Here is a 27,130-nt window from a genome sequence, read left to right as displayed (position 1 = left end):
CCTTGTGAAAGGGCATCCAATTATACTGTGCATATTATTATCAAAATGGTAAGTGCGACTAAACAGTCAAGACTTATTTGGAGTAACTTGGTACAGCATCACTATATAAATGCAATGTACACTTAGAGCTTAAATTATCTCTACACAAAACAGCCATAGTTGAAAGGTTTAAAAATATTTAGTAATAAAAACACAAGACAATACTTTTTACTACACAGTGCTAGTCAAAAGTTCAGAGATCACAGAGAAATACTTAAAATAATACAGAAGAAAAGTTCTAACAGCGCAGAAAAACAAACCAGTCTAATTTTTCTATTTCCTAGCTATATCTAAAAGAAACACTAAAGTTAAAGATCCTACATACATACAGACACAGGCAGCGCTGGTGATGTTGGATGTTCTCAAGACAAATGCTCTAATGCTCTCATTCTTTCTGTCCTTAAATTGATAACACAGTACCACTGATTCATTTCAGATTACATCATTTCTTTCTGGTTCCCAGGCTAACAGAACTCAGAGGTTAATGGCCCTTTTGATCTTGCAGCTGGTCAGGAAGCAAGGGCAATAAAAGAAATTATACATGCAAATTCTAGCCATTAACTCTGGCCTCAAAACAATAGGCAGAATTCCTTCATCCAGACATATCGGCTCTGAGTTTTGATGTCAAAGAATTGACTTGTCAGCTTTGTTACAGCAGAGTGCACTTTTATTACATTTTTGCAGTTCCACATTTAACAACATTTTTCCCATTTAAGAGAACATGCCTGTGGTTTATATTAATATTTACAAATGAGAAAATTATCTACAAACTTCTATCTGTCAAGGCTGGCAGCCTTTACCTGTCTTCACAGATGCCATTCTAAGTTCAACACCTCAAGATACGATTATGCATGATACTTTGCCATCAGTTCTGCTAATGGGAAAGTAAAAAAAAAATTACAGCAAAGAATTATCTGAGTATGTTGTACAAACATCTGTATGTGTTAATGGACTTTGTAATCAAGGTGTCTGGATTTCACAGTGATGTCAGCTCAATTAATTTAGTCTGTTAATGTTTGTTTCACTCCAATGGTTACATCTGCAGCTTTTTTACAACAGTATCTAACCTTTTCACACATAATCCATCAGTGTTATTCAGCAGGGCACTGTAATATTTTGGAAGTGTCGGTTTGTATTGTTAATGCACATTATTCAAGCATGAGCAATGAAACTGACAGTGACACAGTAAATGGTTACTATTTAGAAATAATCATTCCAGGATGAACTGTCAGGAATGTTTGTTTGACAATTCACAGTTTTACAGTTGTGATTGTCATTTAAACCCCATACTGTGAAACAGGTACATGTCACTCACTGTAATGCAATATACACAAATGACACTATATAGATGTCATCAGAGTAGTATATAATTACATGGGACAAGCACACTGCTGCTATGTCAGCCTGCCCAGACACATACATTTGATACAAAACATGTGATTCACACTAGCTGACTGCCAAAACATTAATAGGAAAATCACATCTTTAAAGTTGCTTGCAATTCATACTATGCTCTCTAGACTGTGTAACAGGTTAGGTAGGTGGTTTGAATCTGAGAGCAGTGAACTTATGTGTGTTGGTTCTAGTGTTAGCTAAGTAAAGCTTCAGCAACATTTGTGCTATGTCCATTTCTTCTCAGGAGAAAACTCTAACATTAGAGACAGCACCCTCTGTACTTTAGCTCACTTGCAACACCAACATCTTCTCTGCAACACACTGATGCTGTCAGACTGTCAGAAATACACTCCCTACCCTTAAAAGTCATCCTGTGGTGTTTGTGGTTCATACTGTGTTCTCTAACTTGTGTAACTAGATAGGTTGGAGGTTAAAATCTCACAGTGGTGAACTTATGGGTGTGGCTTAAGTGTCAGGTACATTTAGTTTCCTCTACAGATATGGTGCATCTACTTCCAATCAGGAGATGCATTTCGACTCTGGGAGGAATCCCCATCCCATTATCCCACTTTTCTCACTTGTATGACAAGCATCTTCTCTGAAACACACTGATGAGCTCATCCTTTCATAAGTGCAGACGTCCCTGTGACACTTACAGTTAATACAGTGTTCTCTAGGTTCTGTAACTGTTTTTTATAAAAAAAAAAAATGCTAAAAAGTTGAAAAGTAATTACTATAAATACATCAACTTACACGTAATAACAAAAAACAAAACCACTGAACCTCCACAATGAAACAGTCCTTTAATGCAGTAAAAAATTAAAAACACACCACAGACTAAGCGCTTTCGCCTACTATTACCTAGGCATCATTAGAGTCAGACTTACACTAATGTTTTGAGTAATTTGTGTTGTTAAACTTTGTAGGACATAAGCTTTATAAAAATGCATATATACAAAATATGTGCATTTTATAATGTGTTCTTTTTTTGTTAGTTCAACATCATGAACAGTGGGGAGGTAATTTATGCTTGTAGTCCATCTGTGTTTTTAAATCGTGATTTTGAGGGAGGGATATTTAGATTGTCTTCAGAGTATTGTTTGGTGATTCTGATGAATCTTGACAAAGCACTTAATCCTTAATAAACTGGGTTGTTGTGACAGTGCCTTGCCTTCTCCGTTTTTTTGTTTCTAATCTGTGTCCTTATCCTGTTATGCACAAATGACATCCATCACAGTTATAATGTATATACTTACAGTGGGAGAGGCCTCCGCCATCCCCTTTATCTCATACAAATTGTTTGCAAAACAAACAAATCTTGTAATGATGTTACATAGGTGGTATCTCACAGTTGTGTTAAGACTTCCAATGTGGAGCATGTGATTCATACTCATTTCATTAATTGGTGGACTTATATAACTTGTTTCATTTCCAGCAAAGATCAACATTATATGAATGTACTGATGTTACATAGACACCATTGCATCAAGTTATTATCCGTTTTTACATTGGACAAACAAATGTAAAAACATTTTGTAATTTCATGACAGTGGAACAGGAACAGTCGTTCTGGGAATGTCATGGTGTGAGTGCTCCTGTGTTACATGCATTGAGTACTGACTCATATAACATACCTACACAGATACAGTGTGGTTCAGTTCTGGGACACTGTGTATACAAAACAGAAAAAGCTTCCTTGGCCAAGAAACATTGACATTGGACTGCTCACAGTTTTGTGATCATTAACAAAGGTACCTCCTTTTCATCAGTCTGACAAATTAAAATTGTACAAATTATCATCAAAAGTCTTTCTTTCTTTCCTCACACATTAATTTCATTTATTTATGACAGGCTCTATTGCTATGTCCTGTGGCAGATGCAGTCGATACATAGCTCTGCAGAGTGTGTAGTATGATCAGCAGGGGTTTGAATATGTTTTCTATGTTTTTTATGTTTTTATATATTTGTTTTCAGTAACAGACAGAAGTGACTTAGGCAAGCAAAACAGTTATGGCGCCACATAAGAGAGCCAGATTTCTAAGCCTTTATGCTCTAAGGCAGGGATCCATACCCATTACAATAGTAAAGTGCTGTAATTCCTTCCAGGGTGTTCTTCATGACACAAATGGTATGCCTAGTTCTGTGGTGTCAGTAGTAAATACACAGCTTTTTGATATGTGGGCTGGTATATGTTCAAATCTGACATGAAGAAAATGTTGATTATGTCACTGATTGTTGAAGGAATTACTTATTTTCCAAATAACAATGCTCTGTATTGCATGTCTTTATTGAATCATTTATGCATTACTGTAATTCTTTTCTTCACACTGTAGAGCTTTATAGGACATGGACTTACATAACATTTCTTAGGTTCATAGGCTGGTTCATAGGTTGGTACTAGGCTATCGGCCCTAGGGCCTATACAGGCCTAGCCAAACAATTCCCTGGATATCTCTTCCCACAATATTTACTTCCCTGGACCCCTGTCTAGCAGGGCGACTGATAGGAATGAATTTCCTATCTCCCATCCAATTGTCAAGGTTCCTTTTGAAGAGGGCTTAGGAGGAGGTCCACTTGACATGTATGGGCAGTCTATTCAAAAATATTGAGAGTCACTGGGTCAGGAACCTATCCCTCCAGCATGTTTTGCTCATTGTGATGACAAGGTTTAGATCCCTGGAGCATGTGGCTCTGAGGGATTGGGATTTCTTTAAGTGGAGCATGTCCAACAGCTCAGGGTTTGACATGGCCTTGTATGTTAAGCAGAGATCGCCTGTGAGTAGACAATCTGCCACAGAGTATAGCTGGAGTTTTTTTAGATGGTCAACATAGGGCATCTGCTTTAGGCCTGTGATTCTTTTAGTGAGGTATTTCTGCGGCCTTTCCAGCTGTTGCAGATGTCTTGTGAGGTACATACCAAATGGGGCGTTGTACTCTATAATGGGTCTAATGAGGGATGAGTACAGTGGGACAATGACCTTTTTTCTGGATGAAAAGCCTTTAGTGATGAGGTGTGCTACATAGAAGGATTTCCTGACTGTTGTGGCGATGTGGTTATCGAAGGTGAGACCACTGTCCACCTGTGTCCCTAAGTCTCTCATCACACTTTCAGTGTTTAGTGTACTACCACCTATGTGGTAATTCATGGATACATGTTTTTTCCCAAAGGGGATAACTATACATTTATTGGCATTAAGCTTGAGCCCATGGCTCTGGCACCAAGCATGTTTCTGTAAGGCCATTTTGTAGAATATCCACATCATTTGGGGATTCAATAATGGCTCCCAGTTTGCAGTCATCTGAGAACTTTGTTAGCCAGAGTCCCTTAGTGTTGGTCTGTACTTCAGAGAAATAGATGCCAAACAAGAGAGGTCCCAGGACTGAACCCTGAGGTACTCCACTTGTCAGCTGGATTTGGAGTTGGCTACTTTTACAGTCTGGGTTCTGTCAGTAAGTCAGTTGGCATGCTGCAAGATCAACAAAAAGTGTAACTGAGCATGTGTTATGACACTTTATTGTGTCTTTGTGTTGTTTACTTGCTGTAGTTAATAGTATTCACTAACTCCTTGAGAGCATGCCAAATATAATGAATGTAGTAGATGCATGCCATTTATAAACATAGACCTAAAACTAATGAAATGTCATCAGATTTGAGTTATTTGTTATTTATGTATTTTGAGTGTTATTTTATGACTGTTTAGCATTTACATGACTATACAAAACATCCTTGTCTAACATATGTTTAAAGGTATGTACCCCGTTTCTATGATTGTGAATGACAACAAATCCCACACACATGCCCATTTCTGGTGTGCATGACACAACAGCTGTGTGGTTCATTTCTCCTTGTTTATACATGATGAAATGGAGAATTCAGCACTACTGTCTTTTAGGACAAATACATTTGCTGTATATAAATCTCCTAAGCAAAAACTGCAGTCTATGCAAATATCCCAAAATGTATCGGCTGTCCTTGCTAACTGTTATCTCAACTCAGTATTTTATTAACATTTACATCACATTTACTCACATTTGTTACACTGTTGCTTTGAGTCCCTCTCAGATCCTTTGTTAGCATGCTCATTTTATTGATGAGTATGGGTCAAAAATTGTGAACAGGATTAATTATTATTACATCAGTACTGAATTATTTATGTTAAAAATATGCTTTGTGACATTTTCTCCATTTACCCCTCCCCTTATTTCTGCACTAATCCCATTCTGTTCTCTGTACATTCTCCCCGTTTAACTTCCCCTGCATCTTCATTCTTTAAATCAGCTTGTTCTTACTTTGTATAAGCTGTCCATTTGTGCTTGATTACTAGGACTGACTTTTCATAGGATCATAGGAGGTTACTAGGCTAATGGTCCTGGGGCCCTTACAAGCCTAACCAAGAGTTTATCCCCAGAAAAGAAACCTCAGTCAGCACCTGTCATCCCTGTCAGTGAGGGATAAAGGTGGAAACCCTGGGAAAAAATTTGTGGTTTCTCATCCACTCATCAAGGTAGCACTTGAAGATGGTCAGTGAGCTACTCCATTTGACATGTATGGGAAGTCTATTCCAGAGACGGGGCAGCCTCTGGAAGACAAACCTGTCACTCCAGCTGGTTTTGTTGATGTCGCATATTAGATTTTGGCCTATCAAGCAGGCAATGTGCAAGGAGTTAGATTTATGCATATGGAGCATCCCTAGTAGGGCAGGGTCCGATATTGCCTTGTAGGCAAGACACAGATCACCTCTGAGCAATCTGTACGATACCGAGTACAGTGATAGTGATTTGAGCCTGTCCGCATAAGACAGGTGTTGGAGGCCATGGATTCTCTTTGTGAGGTACTTCTGTGGCCTTTCCATTTGGTGCAGGTGTTTGGAGAGATACATACCAAACGCTGTGTTATACTCAATTATAGGTCTAATACGGGAGGAGTACAGAGAGGTAATAATCTCCTTTTTTCTGGATGCAATCCCTTTATTTATGAGATGAACCAAGAAGAAGGCTTTTCTGACCACTGCCACCACATAATGGTCGAATGTGAGCTTGCTGTCAACCCGAGTACCCAAGTCTCTTACCATGGGTTGCATGCTTAGGGGGTTGCCGTTGATGTAGTAATCAGCAGGAGCTATGTTTTTGCCAAATGGTATGAGAATACATTTTTTTGCATTTAAATTAAGACCATGACTTTGGCGCCAGTTATTTGTAGCTGTGAGACCCTCTTGCAGTATATTAATATATTAATGTCATTTAGGGAGTCAATGACAGCACCTAACTTACAGTTATCCACAAACTTGGTCAGCCACAGGTTGTTGGTCTTTGCCTGGACCATTGAGAAGTAGATGCCAAACAGTAGGGGTACCAGGACAGATCCCTGAGGAACACCACTAGTGACAGGTTTGCTGTCAGAGGTGGTGGCACCTATTTTGACCTTGTGGGTCCTATCTGTGAGCCAGTTGGCCATCCATCTAATGAGATAGGGATTAACACCAAGTTGTGTTAGCTTTTCAATGATGCCCGAGTGGGGGATTGCGTCAAAGGCCTTGGCCAGGTCAAGGTAAGCTCTATGTACTGACTTTCCCTCATCCAGGGCCTTGGTGACAGTGTCAAAGTAGTCAGCTAGGTTCAGTAGGCAAGATCTGCCCCTGACGAATCCAAATTGGGTGGGGTCGAGTGTTTGGAGATTGTCTATGTCCTTGTTTTGTTTACATTTATGTGCTTGAGCTTCCATGCACCTTTCCATGGCCATGAAAAGGTGCTGATGTACGGGTACGCTTGATGAGCAGGATGCATATTCATGCATGTAGGCTTAGTGTGAAGTGTACATAATTGTTTATGAATCCCAGGGAGTATTTAATTCTGTGTAATAAACCATGTTTTTAGTGTTTTTAACAGCTTGGAGAATTATGTATATTTATTGTGACCCCAGGTAACTTTGATTGTTGTACTATTTCAATTCTGGTGTTATTTTAAGGAACTGAAAGATTGATTATGGTCCAAGAAATGTTTTGGAGTGAAGAGTATTTTTTTAAGAAGGTGAGATTTTCTTAGCCACATTTCAAAGGATGAGGAAGAGTCCTGGATGAGGTCATTAGGTCTGAAAGGGATGGGGAAGAACAGATGAGGGTGGCATCACCTGAATATTGTATTATGGTTACATGACTAGAGGTCACATGAATTCTATTTGTATATTGAATAAGACATTGCAACTATTATACCCTGTGGAACTCCAGTGGAAAAGGTAAGAAGGGTGAAAAATTCTGGAGCCATTTTGCTGTCTACTGTCTGTTACAGGGATGGAACCATTACAGGGTTGAGTGGGAGAGGTTGAGGAATGAAAGTTCGATGAGTACATTTTGTGAGAGAAGGTGCCGAATGCTTTTGATAGTTTGTGGAAAACTGATTCAAATTGGACAGAATTTCTCTTGTGGTTTATGGCGTTTATGAAAATGAGACATGCATTTTTGGTACTGTGTTTGGGATGAAATCCATGTTGGGTGTTTCAGAAGAAGTTATTCTTGATGAGGTATTTTAAGAGTTGTGAAAAAATACATTTTTTTCAAGGATTTTTAATAAAATAAATTTATGAAAGCTGTAGGTCTATAACTTGTAAATTCTGTGGATGTGCCCCCTTTGTGTAGGGTTATAATAAAAACCTTTTCCAGAGGGTGAGGACCATGGTTTTCTGAGATATAGAGAGACTGCTGTTTTCAGATACTCAACAAGTAAAATGTCTGTTGCTGAGGTGGTTGATTTTAGTGTATACAGACATTTTTGTTATAGTTTCTTTTGAGACAGGCTGGAAACTAAATTGACCTGGCTGAGTTTGTTTTTTATGGGATGGGGTAATCATTTAAGGACAGAACAGTTTGAATAAAATTGTTATTGAACTGGGATGCAATGCTGCCTTTTTTGTTGTTTGTTGTGGATGAGGGTGTGTTGAATTGGAGGGGATAAAGGAGTTTATTAACGGAGGGCCAAAAGTGTTTTGGATTTCTCTGATATTTGTAATAGCTGTATTGCTTGTCTGATTTTAAACTTTTGCTTAGGAAGGCTTTATAAGGTGTCCGAATTTTTTGATAGGCACTCTGTGTTTTGTTTTTAATCCAATTTGTCCATGCTTAGGGCCATGAGTTGTTTGGTTTCTTTAGTTAACTATGGGGCTGGAATTCATTTAACTCTTTTTTTTTTTTTTTTTTTTTTTTGCAAAGCAGTGCATATTGATTTAGTATATTAAAAATGTGTTGAAATTGGCTGGCATACATGCATCCTCTGTCCCAATTCTGTTGGATTTACTGCACCTCAGTAAGTCATATTGCATCAGAAATACTCATTTTAGGGTGTGGCCAAGGATGAACACAGGATAGCAGCAGATTTGATAGGAATTAATTACTTAAAAAATTAAGTTTTGAAGTAATTTTCTTTCTAAATATGTTTGTTTTATATAGTTCTTGAACTATATCTAAAAAAGAAAGGAAATTTTAATAATATTCCTGTCAGAAATCACTTTGGAAATTTTCCTGTCAGTTTATCAGTCTGAAATGAGTTCCAGTAAGACAAATTCTCAAGACTCCAGCATCAAGAAAGAACTTCAGTCTCTGATAACTATAATCCAGCAACTTACTGCTAAGATGGATAAAATGGATACTAAAATTGATACCTTCATAGAAAAAACTACAAAACAAATAGACTTGTTACATATAGACCTGCAACAACAGAAGATCCAGATGACAGGCATAGAAGAAGCTGTGAATGACATGGAAAATAGAATCCAAGAAGAGGAAATCAACATTGGGTTTCTGCTGAAACAAAATACACATTTACAAACAAAGCTGGATGACCTGGAAAATAGATCTAGGCGCAATAACATTAGGATTGTTGAACTGCCAGAAAATTTTGAAGGTAACAATATTACTTCTTTTTTAACAACATGGCTCCCTAAAACTTTAGACTTACCAGAAGCATTCTCTTTTAGTATCGAAAGAGCACATAGATCTATAGCTAATACTAACTCTAACAAAACTATCCTAGATCAGTTATAGTTAGATTTCTATCATCTTTTGATAAAGAGATGGTTCTTAAATCTGCTTGGGCTAAAGCTCCTGTTAAGATTAATGAGACAACTGTGCTTTTGACAATGACTATTCTTCCTTGGTAATAGCTAAAAGAAAAGTTTTTCTGCCACTAATAAGCGAGCTTAAAAGCTCAGTTTAAAACATACCTTCTGTTTCCTGCCAAGCTAAAAATCTTCCTTCCTGATGGTCCTAAAATTTTTGATGACTTAGACTCTGCTTTACTGTTTATCAAAAAAAATAAGATTTTGGATAAAATAGAGGAAATGGAATGGGCTAGTCCTTCATTAAAGAGACTGGCAACTGAAACTTCATGGAAGACTTCAGAGAAGAAGAAGAGACTAAAAAACAAATGATTTGTTCTATGTTTTTTTCTTTTTCTCTCATCATTTTATTTCATTATTAATCTTTTAAATATAGTTCCTGCATTTCCAGAAAGCCACAAATATTCTGAAAAAGATTTAATCAAAGTTATTCTCTGTGTGCAAAGAAATGTTTTGTTTCATAACCAGTCAAAATATCTGAGGAACTCATAACAAGCTATTATTCAATTTGTTTCTCTTTCTGAAAAAGAGAAGTAAGGTCAGTAATTTGATACATTTTTTTTTTTTTTTTTTCTCTCCTTTTCTTCTTTTCTTTGTTTAAACAATGACATTCTATTTAGATTATGTAGTGGGTAAAGGGCAGGGGAGGGCAGGGAGAGAAGAGTAATGAAAATATGATAAATGGAATAATAACATATTTATTCCTTGTAAAAAGTTTATATGTTCTTCAAATGCTATTCCTAATTATACTTTCTTGATTATACTGCTTATGCTTGTTTGTAAATAATCTGTCATGCTTTAACTAATAATAATTAGAACTAAATAATAGTAAATAATATGTTTTATTTTTAACTCTATTAATATAAACAGTAAGTAATATTCCATTGTATATACTTCTTATAGCTTTCTCTTACATTTTTTATTTCTGCTTTACACTCTTTTATTTTCTACTCTCTTTTTCTTTTCTTTATTCTTTCTCTTTATTTTTTTTTCATATTAATATATAGAAATGCTTTTGATCATATAGACACAGTAAATAATAAGATTTGCATAAAATTGAGTTGGGACAAAAATATTGAGTTTTATTACTTATTAATAACTTTGGGCTTAATTTCACTTACATAGAGGCTGTAATAACCTGTAAAATACATCACAAAGGTTTTGTCATGTTTAGATGCATTTACACTGCTAAATGAATGTTTGTCACTAGTTTTAACAAGTTTCCGCCAAAATGTTAAGGAGACAATCTGGGATGTGGGCTACCTCATGAACAGTGTTCTTGAGTTGTTTTAAAAGCTTCAACTCTCAGAATTCTCACAGAGAAGCTGAAAGCAGTCAATATGACCTTTGACCCAGATATCACACTGACACATCACAGATTCAGGAAGAACACTCTACCAGGAAGTAGAACTGATGCAAATGCGACTATGTGAAGGAAAATGAACTCTTTAACATTTAAATGTGAGTTATTTTATATAATTACTTAAATATCTATGTTATAATTCATAAAATATGTCAGTTATAATGATTTTAAATGATGCAGTTTCTTGTAGTAAGTAAATGTCTTATTTTAGAAGGCATAGAAAATGAAACATTTATTCAAGTGTTTTGAAAATCTACTTGACTGCAGCATACTAATCTGTGTTAAAAACTTATGTTCCAAACATATACATTACTATAACTCATTTAATTCATCTGATTGCCAAGCATAAATAACTTTATAACTCTATTCTGGAAGAAATTGTCATGTGATATATTTTAAAGCAGTAGTATAGACATACAAAATACAGATGGCTTTTTTACAATAATGCAAGTGTTTCTGAGAATTTGCATAACTATGCAGTATGATTTATAACAATTTCTATAAATATAATATTTTATTCTATTGACAATAATGAGTATGAGTAAAATGCTCATATACAAGCAATTCAAGGGTTTTTTTGGAAGCTGTTGACTGCATTTACATGACAGAAAATAGATGCATCTTAATATATGTAATGTCTGAACCATATTAGCCAAAGTTTTTGATTTAAATGAATGTTAGAACTTATTTTTACATACTTTGAATAAATTAATATGTAAATATGCCTTCTTTTTTTTCTCTCTCTTTCTTTCACTCTCTCTCCCTCTTTCATGTCTTTTATTTCTCTCTCTCCTCTTGGTTCCTAATATCAAGATTATTTGAATGCTATTTGAATACAAGTGTATTATATTACATAGATGTATCTAGTAGTATGAATAGTTTTAAAAAAAAAAAAAAAAGTTTATTTTAGTTTATATGATGCTGTTTTATCAAATGTGTAGTCTTGTCTTGCTAGATAATTGAATTGAAAGCTGTTAATTTAAGTTAAATATAACCAGTATTAAATTGATAAGGTGGTAGCTGAGGTACTGCTGCTTAGGGTAGGGGTTAACTTGAGTGGTAAATACTACTCTAAGTTGGAGTTTTTAACTCCAGGCTGGATGCAAGGTTTAATCCTTACATTATTTTCACTTGTTCATTGTTATATGTATATAGTTTTGACATCCACAATATATTTTGTACACTCATTGTCACTACAAACAAAATTGAATCCTATACAAAATCCCATAAGAGATTCAATAAATACAGCTATATTTAAAGGTACACCTAAAGGAGGAGATGTAACATTACTTATGTTGTTATTTTGATCATAAGATTCTTAAAAATGCCAAATGACATCTTTAAAAGGAATTTCTTTAAACATTAATGGATTGAATAATCCGTGTAAAAGGGCAAGCCTAATAAGATACATTAATTTACATAAGGCCAACTTAGTCTTCCTGCAAGAAACCCATCTCTTGAAAAAAAGATATTGATAAACTAGCCACAAACAAATATACAGTAGTGGTTAATTCAGAGCACACTCAGAAAAAGAGGAGTGGCTATTTTATGGAATAAAAGTATGCCCATTCCTAAAACCATTAAGTCTTATCAGGATGACAAAGGAATGTTTTGTATGGTTACAATACAAATTAATGGGAAGACTTACACTTTAATTAATGTATATTGGATACCTGGAATTGGTATTAATACAGTGAAACATCATCTTGATAAGATCATATCATTCTCTATAGGAGATATTATTTTAGCTGGTGACTTTAATTGTATACTACATGAAAGTGATACTACCACTATAGGAAAAAGAAGAATTACATCTAATGCAAAACATTTAAATGATTTTGCTAATTCTTATCATTTGAATGATATTAATAATCAGATAGATTCAAAATCATTACCATACACCTCTTTTTCTAACAGATACAAAACTTATTCAAAAATAGATAGGGTCTTTATTTCTAACCAGATGGTAACAGATTTAATTAATTCCAAAATCATTTCATGTCCTATATCTGATCATAATAAAATTGTTTTTGAATTCATGATAAAAAATACTCATGTTCAGATCAAAAGGATACTAGCATACTTAACTCAACTAAAAGACTATAAAGAATATATACTTTCAGAAGTAAAACATTTTTTAGACATAAATAATACTCCTGAAGTCTCCATTGTCTATGTTTGGGATGCCTTAAAATCATATCTATATGGACAAAGTATCAGATGGTATAATAATAAAAGGAAATCTTGGGATAAGGAGTTGTTAGATATTCAAAGTAAATTAGACTCATAAACATAATAATAAAGAAAATATTATGGACAAGAAAGTTATTGAAGAAATAAACAAACTAAATGAGAAATACAAAGAAATTTTAACTCATAAAGTTAAAATAACTTTAGAGAATACAAGTTTTTGTCTTATTCAATAAGCCCCAAATACTTACATAGACTTAAAAATAAAACAAAAAGGTTGAATAAACAAAACCATATCAAAGAAATCTTTTCTCTAAGGAAAAAGAAGAATGTTTCTAGTATACCAGAAATACTAGATGAATTTAGAAATCACTTTCACAAAATTAACCATAATAACATTAACATGGAACCTAAAGATAAAATAAAGGAGTTTATAACCACAAACATGAATAAAAAGCTTAATAAACAACAGATTAAACTATTGGACAAAAGTATTTCATATACAGAGGTTATTACACAAATAAATAAGCTTAAATCAAACAAAGCACCGGGTAATGATGGTATTATACCAGAGATATATAAAATCCTTTCTAAAAGTACATATTCATTTGTTTTTATTTTGGCCCAAACTGAGTTAATAACCCCCCCATCTTGGCAATATACATTTGTTTCGCCAATTTTAAAACCTAATAAAGATCCAACTAGATGTACTTCATATCGGCCCATCTCATTACTTAATGTTGATTATAAAATGTTTATGAGTATTTTTGCTGATAGATTGAAGACAATCATCCCCGGCATTATACATATAGATCAGACAGGCTTCATTGTAAATAGAAATACTTTTGATAATATAAGAAGAACTTTAACATTAATTGATTTTGCAAATAGGAAAAAGAAAGATTTAACACTTATTAGTCTTGATATAAGTTCAGCATTTGATTCAGTAAGTTGGGACTATCTGTTTACCTTACTGAAGTGCACAAACTTCTCAGATGCATTTGTAAATCTAATTGAGCATTTATACAAAGGAACATTGGCTTATATTAAGGTAGGAACATATGTTTCACAAAAAATACCCATTTTAAAGGTACAAAACAAGGATGTCCACTTTCTCCACTATTATTCACTTTAGTAATGGAGCCTTGGGCTAATTTGATCAGAAACAGTACTGACATAGAGGGTTTTGAAATAGATGAAAATACAACATCCAAAATTCAACTTTTGCAGATGATGTTCTAATTACATCAGCAGGATCTAATTCTTCTATGCAGTCTCTATTTGATAAAATGATGAATTTTAAAAGTATTTCTGGTTTAATATTCAATGAAGAAAAACTAAAATACTACCTATATATACACGAAAAATATTCTCATTAGTGATTTTATTAAATATGTACCCAATTCAGGTCAGATAACTTATTTAGGTATAATACTATCTAAAGATATTAAATCTATTATATATAATAATTATAATACCTGTTTTCTTAATATACAAAATATTTTTAATACCTGGAATAATATGTTTTTACTATGGAGGAGAGACTTACAATTATTAAAATGATAATATTCCCCAAGATTTTATACTTAATACAATCAATAATACTTCCACCTACAAAAATAATTATCAAGAAACTGAATACACTAATGTTAAATTTCCTATGGGCACCTAATAGACCTAGGATTGCATTAAAGAAACATACTAATAGCTGGTCTCAAGGGGTATTTCTTTTCCAGACTTTAATTTATATACTATCTCTTCTATTGTAAAAGTTATTACTTTATTAATAGATCAGTCATATGTTGCAAAATGGAAAGATTATTGGGAGCTAATAAGTATGCACTTCATGAAAATCTCCTTAACACATAAAAATATGATTGTAAATAACTCCATGTTATGGTTACTAAAGGAATTTTGTACTTCACCTATTACACCTAAACATATGGTTTGTTACCCATTAAATATTATTATTAGCTATCGTAACTTTATATTCATGCACCCTAAGTATAGGGAATGGAATTTTATTATATTCCTATAATGTATACTCAGTGTATGCTTTTGTCATCTACTTCTGAAGGAACTCATTTAGCTATAGATAATGATCTAAAGTACTGGTATCAGTTGATATCTGATAATAAAGTTAAAAATCTAGATTTCTTAAAACAAGAATTTGATCTAAGAGAAACTTGCTGGTTAGAGGTTCAGACCTTTAGACAACATCTCATTAATAAAATAGATCTAATGTCTATAACAGTTAAAGAATCTATTCCAACACTGATTGATTACTTGATATTAAATTTACAACATAAAGTTTCTGATAAAGGTAAACTTTCATACATACATAAAATTATCAGACAAGAAACTTTTTACCGTGTAGATACATACTGGAATTATTTCACTTCTATTAATGGGGACCCACCAAATCAACAAGATGAACAATATATATTGGAATCTGCCTATAGAACTACGTCTTCCATTGTCTGGAGACTTTATACATGGAAATTTTTACATAGATCTTTTTATACACCTTTGATGATGAATAAAATAAATAATAAAGATAATCTATGTAAGAGATGTAATGTAGAAATTAATGCTGACTGGGCTCATATGTTTTATGAATGTATAAAATTGAAAGAATACTGGAAGTCAATTAATGAATTTTTGCAGGCTCTTTTTACAGATAATTTCATTATTTCTAAATCTCTTATATTATTCAACACACCTGTACCTCAAAGTGTTAAAAAGGTTAAGTTTCCCTTGTTATGGTCTATTCTAGCAGTGGCTAGGAAAATAATAACCAGAAATTGGATTTCAGATACACCTCCTTCGTTCAATGAATTTAAAAATGTTATGAATATAGTGTGCCATATGGAAATAAACACAATTAGGTGAAGAACAACTAGAAAAACATCTTATTATATTGTATGGGATAATTTACAAAATTTGTTAAAAAAATCCTAATTTCAATAGCATGGTATTTTAGTTTAATTAATTGATCTGATTGTAATGGATGTCTTTGTAAATACTTTAGTTGTTTTGTTGAATGTTATAATCATATCTATTTTTAATTACTTGTATAAAATTGTTATGATATTTCTCTTGTATGTTAAAACAATAAACCTGTTTTGAAAAAAAAAAGAAATACTCATTTTATGGATGCAAACCTTTTCTGCAACATCAACAGGATGGTTTGGAGGGACAGGTATATCTCACAAATGAAACACCTGTTCTGGAACAGAATCCCCCATCCATGGAAATCAAAGTTCATCCCTGTCCACATTCAAGCCCAACTTGGATTTATGGAAGGGAAACAGAAAATTTACCATGACTGCCCCTCCCCCCGTACTACTTATGGGCACAAGCAGCTCCTAAATATTTTAAACCATGCATGGATCCCCTCAGATTATCAATGGTGTGATCCAGTTATTCTCATTAGGGGTAATATAAGTAACAACCATGGAATGTGCAAGGGCACTCTCTAACCAAATGGGATAGGTTATTTAAGCACAAAAGTGAATTAGATGAGCTTAAAATGGCCCACAAGGGCTGCTAGCTTAGTACTTACCTATGAACTTATTGATTAAGCATTGCATTGTCAAGTGGTTGAGGTTTTCATGATGACCAGTTACAGAATCTTAGGCTACTGGTGAAAGCTTCTTCACTGAATTTTGTTAGACTGTTTACTCATTTGTAGATAACTTTATTTTTTTATTTAGTTGTCATAGCAGATTTGGGGAAATGATTACTGATTGTATCAGGTCAGAATCCAAAGGAGCTTATATTGTGTGGTTTGAAGGTAAGAATCCAGTCAAATATGGCCTATTTGTAATGTTATTGAATGCTGTAGTTGCACTGATAAGTTGGGTAAAGTTACAGAGATTTATTGTGCAGTTGGGGGTAGCTGGATTGATGAGTTGCCCGTCAATGTTAAGATCACCAAGTATTATAGTTTCAAGGGGTGTGTGTGTTATGAAATATCAGGAACAAGGTATCTTCAGCTGTACTTGTGTTACCTCCTGGTAGCATATATAGTTATGCAATTTATGCTCTCATAATTATTCATTTTAACTTAGTCAAAAATCTTTCTCCACCTCCTCAATAAGAGTTACCATCCAGATGCTACTGCAGGAGAGCACTCAAGAGACTCATAAGACTGAAGTCTGGAATAGCTTAGCCCAGCCTGTTTCCCATGCCAGAGGCATCCCACACTTGGGAGAATAATGCCATCACCATTAGTGACATAAGGCATTGCAATCCTGACCTCCAAGGTCATGAAGTTAAAAAGCAGTCACTACTTATGTACTGCTTAAATTATCATAGCTACACATATACCCTGCCAGTGCATGCCATCAGCATATCTTACATAATGTTGTTTTTCTTTCTATAGCCTCTGAAGAGATTGCAGTGAATAGGCAGCCTGCACAGAGGGAGACTGGAGCACCTAAAAGAGCTCTGAGATGAATATACTTGCTTCACGATATACAGCATTTAGCAATAAAAGTAGTGTAGATGCACTTTCATATAGTATACCCTTTCCCAACTTACTGCCACTTCAGTGATAATTTCAAAAGAACTAATAGCAATATTACTTTTTAACATTGTGTGTGTATGTGTGTGTGTGTGTGTGTGTGTGTGTGTGTGTGTGTGTGTGTGTGTGTGTGTGTGTGTGTGTGTGTGTGTGTGTCAGCATCCTGCCATGCACTTGGTAAACAGGATCATGATGTCAAGTCTGTGCTCCCATGTTGTGATGATGCCTGCATGTTGAATTCCCCCATTTGTGTTATGATACTTTTACCAGTGAAGTATCTGTCTCATTGTGATAAGGACATTATATGTGAGAAATAACTCTGAGCTACATTTTTTTCTGTGTGAACAGCTGTATCATGGACACTTATTGTCTATACCCTTGTTTTCTTCTCGACTAACCTGAGAGAGACATATATCTGAGCAGCATTTTTCATTGTAAATGTGCTTGCTTTTCAAACATTCCATCTCTGTGTTATGGACTATAAACCTGTTAGTTTGTCCAAGTAGCTCATATCAGTAATCCTTTCCCTTTTCATATTGCAGGTGTTGATGGCCATGGGTTTAAGTCTCCCACTCACTTGTCTATGCAAACAGCTGAATTTGAGTGGGAAGTGAATTTGTTATTCAGTCAAGTATATTAGGTGAAAATTATCATATAGGTTCATAGGTGTGTACTAGGCTAATGGTCCTGGAGCCTTTACAAGCCTAGCCCATAGGAGTACCCTGGCATCGTGCCACCCGACATAGTTCCCAGTGCCTCTGTGGAGTAAAGCCACTGCAGTGATCCCCGGGTGAATTTTCTATTTCCAATCCACTCATCAAGATTGACAGTTATGTATCAGCTTGATTTGTTCATTGCATGTGTATTTCTTTCTCCCTCACCCTCTTTGCTATTATCCCTTGTATTACATACATTTATTTTATTATTTTGTTCCTCCCCTTTTAATCTATTACTATATGCAGCTGCATCATGACCTGCAGCCATTCCACAGGCAATGCCTATAATCCTGCAGTGCTTCACACTTCCACTGTTCTGCACTTTTTATATTGGCCTTGTTTGTCACCGGTTATGCACATATCAGCTGGCACAAATGAAATCCGGTACAAACACCAGGTTTTGAGAACTTTTCCTAGAAAGTATTACATTGCCAATTATGCCTGTAAATAATGACCTAGAGTCCAAGGGTGCTTTTCTCAGGTATCACAGGTAGATCTCTTATTCTTTCAATGTGCAAGTACGGAATCCACAAATATTGCATGTTTCTGCTGAAGGTTTTTTTTTTTTTTTTGTCAGACTACTGTTGTAGTTCAACCTTTAAATGAAGTGCCTTAAATAACATATGTTATGAAAGTTAGTTCTGGTCACCTCAGGGGATGCATATAGGTACATTACTGTTAATACAGAGAGGTTGTTACTTATAGGTAGTGGTCTGACTCTGATGATGTTTTACCAGTATTTGGCACTGTATTTGTATTTCCTCTCCCCTGCCCATGTATGTGATGTTGATTTATATGCAGCTATATTCATAACAGAACCCCTACCATCATCCAAGCCTATTGCACCACCAACAGTGGCCGTTACATCACTGCCAGCAAAATTATTGCTACTGTCCCCAACTGCCACACTCACTTGAACCCCCCCCCCCAGCAGTACCACTGTATTTCCTCTGGGTGTCCGATTCCCTTCTCCATTGTCTTCCACTTTTCCATTTGTGTCACACCTCCCTTTACATTACTCTCATAGGTTCACAGGCAAGCACTAGACTAGCTGTCCTTGCAAGTCATTTTAAACCTAGCCAATTTTCCCCCTTTGGTTAGAGATTAGCCTTACCAATCCCTTGATCGATAATTATATATTACCCCTAATGAGAATACCTGGAATCATGCCATAGATAATCTACATAAGTGGACCCATACATTGAATAAAGCATTAAGGTGCTGTCTCTGTCCATTAGTAGTACAGTGAGCAGTCCTGGGGTACATTTTCTGTTTCCTATCCATAGATCCAAGTTGGGCTTGAATATGGAAAAGGATGAGGTTTATTTTACGTGGATGAGGAGTCTGTTCAGGAGCAGCAGTATCCTCAGTGAGATACAGATGTCCCTCCTAACTTTTCTGTTGATCATCCAGAAAAGGTTTAGATCCCTCTACTGTGTATTTGTGATGCTGTTTGACTTGCTGATGTGCAGTATATTCATCAGTATTGAGTAAGAAGATGCCTTGTATGCCTCTTAGCAGTTTGCAGAATATAATTGTGGTAGTGCTTTGAGTCAGTCATTCCAGTTGTTTCATGTGTCTCGACAAATACTTGCCAAAAGGGGGCATTATACTCAATGGCTGGCCTAACGAGGGCTGACTAAAAGGTGGCTGGCAATGACATCTCTAGAGCTAGACATATTACAGAAGGACTTTCTTACAACAATGGACAAACATTGGACAAAAGTTTAGGTCACTGTCCTCATAAGTTCCCAGATCGCAATCGACTGAGTCAACTCTTGGGGTAGTATTAATAATGCGGTAGTTCCTAGGACAGATGACTTCCCAAACAATCTAATGCATTTTTCTTTTTGGCATTTAGTTGCAATCCATGTTGTTGGCACCAGTTATTTATCTGGGCCTAACTTTTCTGCAGGATGGTTATTTGGGGATTCAATGACTGCTCCTAGCTTTCAGTAAACTGAAAACTTAGCCAGAGAAGTTTGGTAACAGCTTTTACTTCAAAGTAGTACATGCAAAACAGGAGAGGTCTCTGTTCAGAACTCTGGGTAACTCTCCTGGTGACTGGTTTCTTTATGGAGGTAACTTTGTCTATTTTGAATTCCTGTATCCTGTCTGTGAGCCACTTTGCAATCCAGCAGGTGACATAGTGGTTTATTCCCAGTTTATTTAGCTTTTCTACAATGTCTGAGTGAGATACTGTGTCAAAAGCTTTGGCCAGGTCAAGGTACATGGTGTGAATGATTTTGCCTTCATAAATTGTTTTTGTGACCTTTTCAAAAAAAGTTCACCAGGTCGAATAAGCATGATCTGCCCTTGAATCCAAACTGAGATGGGTCCAATGTTTGGAGGTTCCTTTTGTTCTGATTGATTAATTCCATGATGTCTTTCCATGGCTATGCATATGAGCCTGGTCAGACTTATGGGTCTGTAATTGCCTGGGTCTGTGGAAGGTCCTCCCTTATGGTGGGGAATAACTACAGCTGTTCTCCATTCACTTGGTGCAAATCATATATGGAGGCTGAGGTTGAGCAATGTTGTTATGGGGCTATATGTGATACTGTATGCTATATGCTGTATGTTATATGCTTGTTTGGTTCGCCCTACTACTGCACAAATGCCCCTACCTTCATCCTACTTCCCTTACTGTCTTCCACAAGTTATCTTCTCTGCATGTGTGTATCACTGGGTGAAAAAATAGATAGGTATACAAGCCTCATGACTCTGTGGAGCTGCAATATCCCTTTATTTTGTAGGTGCAATTGTTCACACAAAATTTCTTTGAGCACCAACAGGCTCATGCTCAGCAGATGAGCCCTACTGCTGCTTGTACAACACTGTGGCTGCACCATGCTTCTACACAGACATTCCCCAGAGCCTGCTGCAGCCCGAATATTTTATGAATTGCTCATTAGACATACTTATCTGGTCACATTTATTGTTAATGAATATCTGAGCTCATAGCACATGCATGGAAAACAGTGGAGGATTCAGTGTCACTGAGTCCCAAGGCAAATGTCTGCAGTGTGAGTTTAAAGGAATGGGGTTTGTAATAAGAGTTGAAGCCACAAGTCAAGTAATGAACTCCCTAATCCTAGACGGCAAACTGTTTGATAGGCACACAAAGCAGACCCCTTCTTATTCCATTTAAATGTTTTATTGATTCTCTATGTTTCAGTTTGGATTAGTTTTACATGTTTTCTGTGTTATCCACTTGCTGTACAGACTTCCTGTTGAACAGGATTTTAAACAGATTACAAACATTTTTATGAACTGTATGGCCCATAGGTGATTTTCTGCTGTACTTCTGAGGTAATTTGCTGTCCTTTTTAATATTTAGATACTTGTGTTGTGTTCACACATTTCTGTTTTGAGGGCAGGTTTAAATCTTTCAGGTTAATTATCTGTTTAAAGTTATTTGTTTATTAGTTTAAAGCTTTGGCTTCAGTTTGCCATTAATGCCATTTTCTAATTGGTTAATATAGGTTTCTTTTTTATTTTCTTTATTTTTCTTCCTTTTTTTGCAAATGTAAATTTGATTTACGTGTGTTGTTTTAAATGGTTATTGTTATTTTATTTCCTGCTGGAATGTGTTATCAGTGTGTGTGACATATAATGTTTCATTTTGTATTATTCTCGTAGCAATGAGGATAAGTTACAATGACGCCATGTTTTTTAGTTTGGAGTAGAGTGGAGATAAGTGCTTGAATAAGTGGGTAGGGTAGTGATCAATGCTCAACATGGCTAGGATGATGCTAACTAAATATATACACTTCAGAAGAGAAAAAATATTTAGTTAGCCTCATCTTATCCATGTTCCTAACTACATATATACACTTCAGAAGAAAAAAATATTTAGTTAGCATCATCCTATCCATGTTGCTAACTAAATACATACACTTCGGAACAGAAGAAAATATTTTTGTAACACTTCTTTGTCAGTGTCAGTTGTAAAGATAAATAACAGATATCTGACCTTCCTAACACTAAACAATGCGTGCATGTGTGTGCCTTCTGTGGAAGGTTGGGCGCCGGGCTGGCAACTCAACACCATAAAACTCCACTGCCAATCATGAGCGGACAGTTGATCCGCTGTGGTGACCCCTAACTGGGAAAAGCCGAAAGAAGAAGAAGAAACAATGGACAATTGATTAGATTCCAGCTGCCTAAACAGACTTGCTCAGCAAGTCTTCTTGATGCAATGCAGAAGGTCCACTTTCACTGGCTATGTGAAACGGTTACATCCTGAATTAACAGATTTTCTTATTTTCCCACTACTGTGCAGAATCATGGATTTGTGCTTCTACTGGACTGATTCAAGCAGCATCTTCTGTCGCTGTGCAATTCAATCTGAGAGTGGCAGTCCTTTCCACATTCTAAACAGCAGTAGACTGATGTCAGTCTGGTATCACTGGCATGGATCTTCCAGAGGGCTCTATTATCATCTGCTCTCCTTGCCAAGATTGTTTCATACATAGCGAGAGCTTTCTTCACCTCCCTTTTTACAGACATACTTGTCTGAGGTTAGAGAGTACCAGGTGTTCATGCTAGCACTGAGGTCATGCTTGCATGTGTCCTTGTAGTGCAATTTGGGACACCCTTTCTGCCTCTTTACAGACTCCAGCTCTCCAAAAAATTTGGACATCTGTCATGCATGACACATGACTGTGTCTGTTTCAGGAGGGTGAACATGGAGGTGGTGCCTATTCTCACAAGCATTCTGCTGTTGGAGATCTTGTCCTGCCATGAGATACCAAGTATGTGCCTAGGGCAGCACATGTGTAATACATTGAGCCACTGCACTTTCAGCGCAGAGACCATGTGTCACTGACATACACCAATGTGCTCAAAACACAGGCTGTGTAAAGCTGGGCCTTGTTGTGCACAGTGAGCTTGTTATTAGCCCAGACTCACTGTGTCAGCCTGAAAAGCATTTAGGTGGGTTTCTGAATGCACTTTTTGATCTCGTTATCAAGTGCCAAGTTGTCAGAGTTTGTAGAGTACGGTTACACAAACACATGGACAACCTCGAGATCATAGTCACTTACCCTGATTGATAGCTCATTGTCAACATTTTGGCCCATCACCTGGATATTCTTTAAACTGATTTTGAGGCTAAATTCCATACATACATCCACAAAGTGAGTCATGAGTGACTGAAGTTCTTGCTGTGTGTGAGTCACAATAGCTGCATAATCAGTAAACAGGAACTCCCTTAGATGCGTCTTACGTACCCTGGACTTTGATCTAAGCTTTGACAATTTGAAGAGGTGACATCAATTCTGGTTCAGAGAAAGATTCTCCCTGTAGCAGTTCAGAAAACAAATTTCAACAGAAATGAAAAGACAATACCAAACAAACGTCTGGAGCATCTCTTCCCGGGCCTCCGCTGAAAACAGGTTCTGTGGAACCTAGTCAGACTTTCCCGGTCAACAAATGTTAAATAAATAAAAATAAAATAGATGTTGGAGGCGATATACAACCCTGCTTTACTCCAGTGAGAATCTTGAATGGTCCGGATGTGAATCCATCATACATGATGGTCCCCTTCACCCCTTCATGCCTTCATGGAAGGCCCTGATAATGTTAAGCAGTGTTGGAGGACAGACAATCTTTGCAAGAATCACAAATAGACCTTTCCTACTGATGAAGTCGAACACCTAGGTCAGATTAATGAAAACAATATACAATATTAATATAAAAGTTTGTTCTGCTCTCTGCATTTTTCTTGTTGTTGCCTAACAGTGAAAACCATTTCTATAATAGACCGTTTAGCTCTGAACCCAGGCTGAGACTCAGTAAACTCTCAGAAAAAATGTGGAGTTTCTTCAGGACAACACATGCAAACAACCTTCACATAGTACAGAGAAGGGAGATACCATAAAAGTTGTTACAATCACTTTGGTCACCCTTATTCTTATAGATAGTAACTATGTTAGCATCCCTCATATCTTGTGGTACACTACCTTTATCTGGATGGCAAATTTAAGGATTTCTGAAGGAATACCATCTTACCTGGAGTGTTTTCCAGAAGAGAGTCTTTTTAGTGCACTGTTGAGTTCCTCCAAGGTGGACTCAGCATCAAGTTCAGTTATAGTTGGCAGAGGCTCAATGGCATTCAGGGCTCTTTCTGTAACTATGGTCTTTCTGGCACACAGCTTTGAGTAGTGTTCCCCCCAGCATTCCATCTAATTTCTGTCCTTCAAAACCTTCCCTTAAGTGAGGCAATCTTCCTTTATGATGAACCGTTGGCTTGCTTGATCCCATCATACATTCCTCATATGTTACCAATGTCCATGGCCTGCTGAATCATGAAGCAAAGTTGGAGCCAATAATCATTTGCACACTACCAAGCTACTGGCTGCAATTGAATCTGAGCACACCTGAGTGCCTGCAACTTCTCCTCTTTGGGTGAGGACCTGTATACAGCCAATGCCTGTCTTGTTTCTCAGTCAGAGGTGTCAGCACTTCATTGTGGGCTTCAAACCAATCAGCACACTTGACTGTCTTCTTCCCAAAGATAGATTTTGCAGTGTTATAGGTACTATCTCATAGTTTTTCCCATCTCTTGCCGATGTCAGTGCCATCCAAGCAGCACAAGGCCTCTTCAAGTGCTTGAGCAAACTTGCGTACTTTTAAAAGGTCACAAGTCTTGCCTTTGTCAGTGTGTGGTCTCCCTTCCTTTTTAGAGTGAAAGAACATTTGTTCCTGGATGTTTACCATACTACACATGAGCAAGTGGTCAGTATCACAGTGTGCACTGTGGTAACTGCATGCTACCCTGACCCTACCTAAACCTCTGCATATGGTGAGGACAAGGTCAAGTTGGTACCAATGCTTCTATCTTGGGTGTTGCCACAAAACTTTGTGCTGGGGCTTGACACTGAAGACTTTGGTGGTTATGCAGAGGTCATATTGGGAGCAAATGTCAAGGAGATCTTGTCTGTTTTCGTTCATCTTTCCTGTTCTGAACTGTCCCAGACAGGATGGCGAGCTTTGATGATAACTGCCAACTCTGGCATTAAAGCTACCAAGAATAAATAATGGTTCATGGGAAGGGACCTCACTGATGGCAGCATTAATTTCATCATAGGACTTGTCCTTGACTTCCTAGGTAGAAGTTAAAGCAGGAACACAGATGCTGAAGATGTTAACGATGGCCACTGGTGTTTGTAGCTGACTTTTCTTCAGTCTCTCAGTTCCCATGTTCCCAGGTCTCTTCTAAAAACAGTCAATGGATTTCAGCTCATTGTTAATGACTGCTGTCTTCCGAGCATCACTGATATTCTGTGGATTTCCATAAGGCCTGGAGTTATCATCCTGATGTTCTGTGGGCCCACCCTAAAGACTGGTTTATTTTTCTCATTTTTTTGTTTTTCCAGATATATGGTTAACAGTCCACCTGTTGGGAGTTCCCTAAGCCCTACACGCACAGTGGAGCAAGAGACTGTGGCAAGGCAGCACCTATTTGGCTAGGAGCTTCTCAATTTAAGCTGGATGGTAGCTGCCAATGAGATCAAAGGATTTCTCCTACTATCGGAAGCAGCCCATGGCACCTAACTCTACTCCATTTGAGTTATTACTGGTAACTGCTGCTTCCCATGTTGTGTCACTGCTCACAAAGAGAAGCTGAAATGTCTTATCCAGGGCACAGGCCTGGGCAAGTGAATTTTGAGGAAACAGCTGATCCCCAGCAGCAGATTCCCCCTCTCCATGCCACTGATGTAATCCAAGGGGAAAGACAAGGCCAGTACAACTTGGCATCAGTGTCACTACAGGAACTGCCAGAGTGCAGTCGAGTACAAACTCAAACTGCCATAGGGGCTCCATCTCTGGATATTTTCTTGGGTTTACTCCCAAAGTCTACACCATGACTAGGTATTGCCGTAAGGCAGCAGAGTTTTTAAATCAGAGTTTACCTGATAAGCCTCACCTGCCTGACGTAATTGGTTTTAGGGCACCAGTCACCCACCTTCACCACTTCCATGTCCATGCAAATGTCTTTGTTGGGCTTAGAAACAAGCCATACACAAAGGCCAGGAGCAGGACTTGGGATTGTCTGAGGCTATTAGAGACACATGCCAAGGGAGCTTTTCCCCCCACCGCCCCCAGCTATGACAACCTTTGAAACCACTGTGCAGCTATAGAGTTAGTATATATGAGTAAGGAGGGCATAGGGTGAATATATGATATTGTACTAGTCAACACAAGGTTTTTGCTTTCCATTTGCAGCCAGCATTACCTGCTTCTGTTATCTGTTACTCCAAAATGTATCTTATATCCTTACTCTGCTTCCACTGGGTATACTCAGTATATTTGCATGTTGCTTGCTTTTCCTAGGTAAAACATCTTTTTTGTTGTTAATATATTTGCTATTATTTGTGTATACCAGCTTCATTAACTTATTTTTCTATTCAGTGAAACATTATTAAACTACAGTACTGCTCTTGGTTTTGCTTTTATTAATGGACAAAATAACAGAGTACAGGTATGACTATGTAAGCAGTAAATATATAAACGTCTTCATCTGCTGATGTAGGTATCTGTTTAAGACATTTGTGAGAATAGGAGGTACTGCTATGCCAGGAGAAGTAGGGCAGTGGATGTGTAACATATACTAGCACAGCTAACTGGAATTTTGTAAAGAATTATGTCATTTGTATATCAAACTGATTTGTACAGACGCTTGTGTTGAAAATGTATTTGTAAAGTTGCTTGTGTTAAAAATGTGCCAACAGTGGGTCCTGACTGTATTGTTATTGAATTAAATATCTATGTTTTAACAGAGGATA

General features: G+C 36.6%; 1 protein-coding gene across 2 annotated transcripts in view; it reads left to right on the top strand.

The window, feature by feature from the left end:
- The window catches only part of CHRND (cholinergic receptor nicotinic delta subunit), a 2,417,369-nt gene that overhangs the window by 998,719 nt on the left and 1,391,520 nt on the right, over nt 1–27,130 (top strand). The gene's annotated exons all lie outside the window — the stretch shown is intronic.

This window comes from Protopterus annectens, chromosome 4.part1 (genome assembly GCF_019279795.1).
Source record: "Protopterus annectens isolate FY-2018-M chromosome 4.part1, PAN1.0, whole genome shotgun sequence".
Taxonomy (NCBI): Eukaryota; Metazoa; Chordata; order Ceratodontiformes; family Protopteridae; genus Protopterus; species Protopterus annectens.
This window is presented reverse-complemented; position numbering and strand designations above follow the sequence as displayed.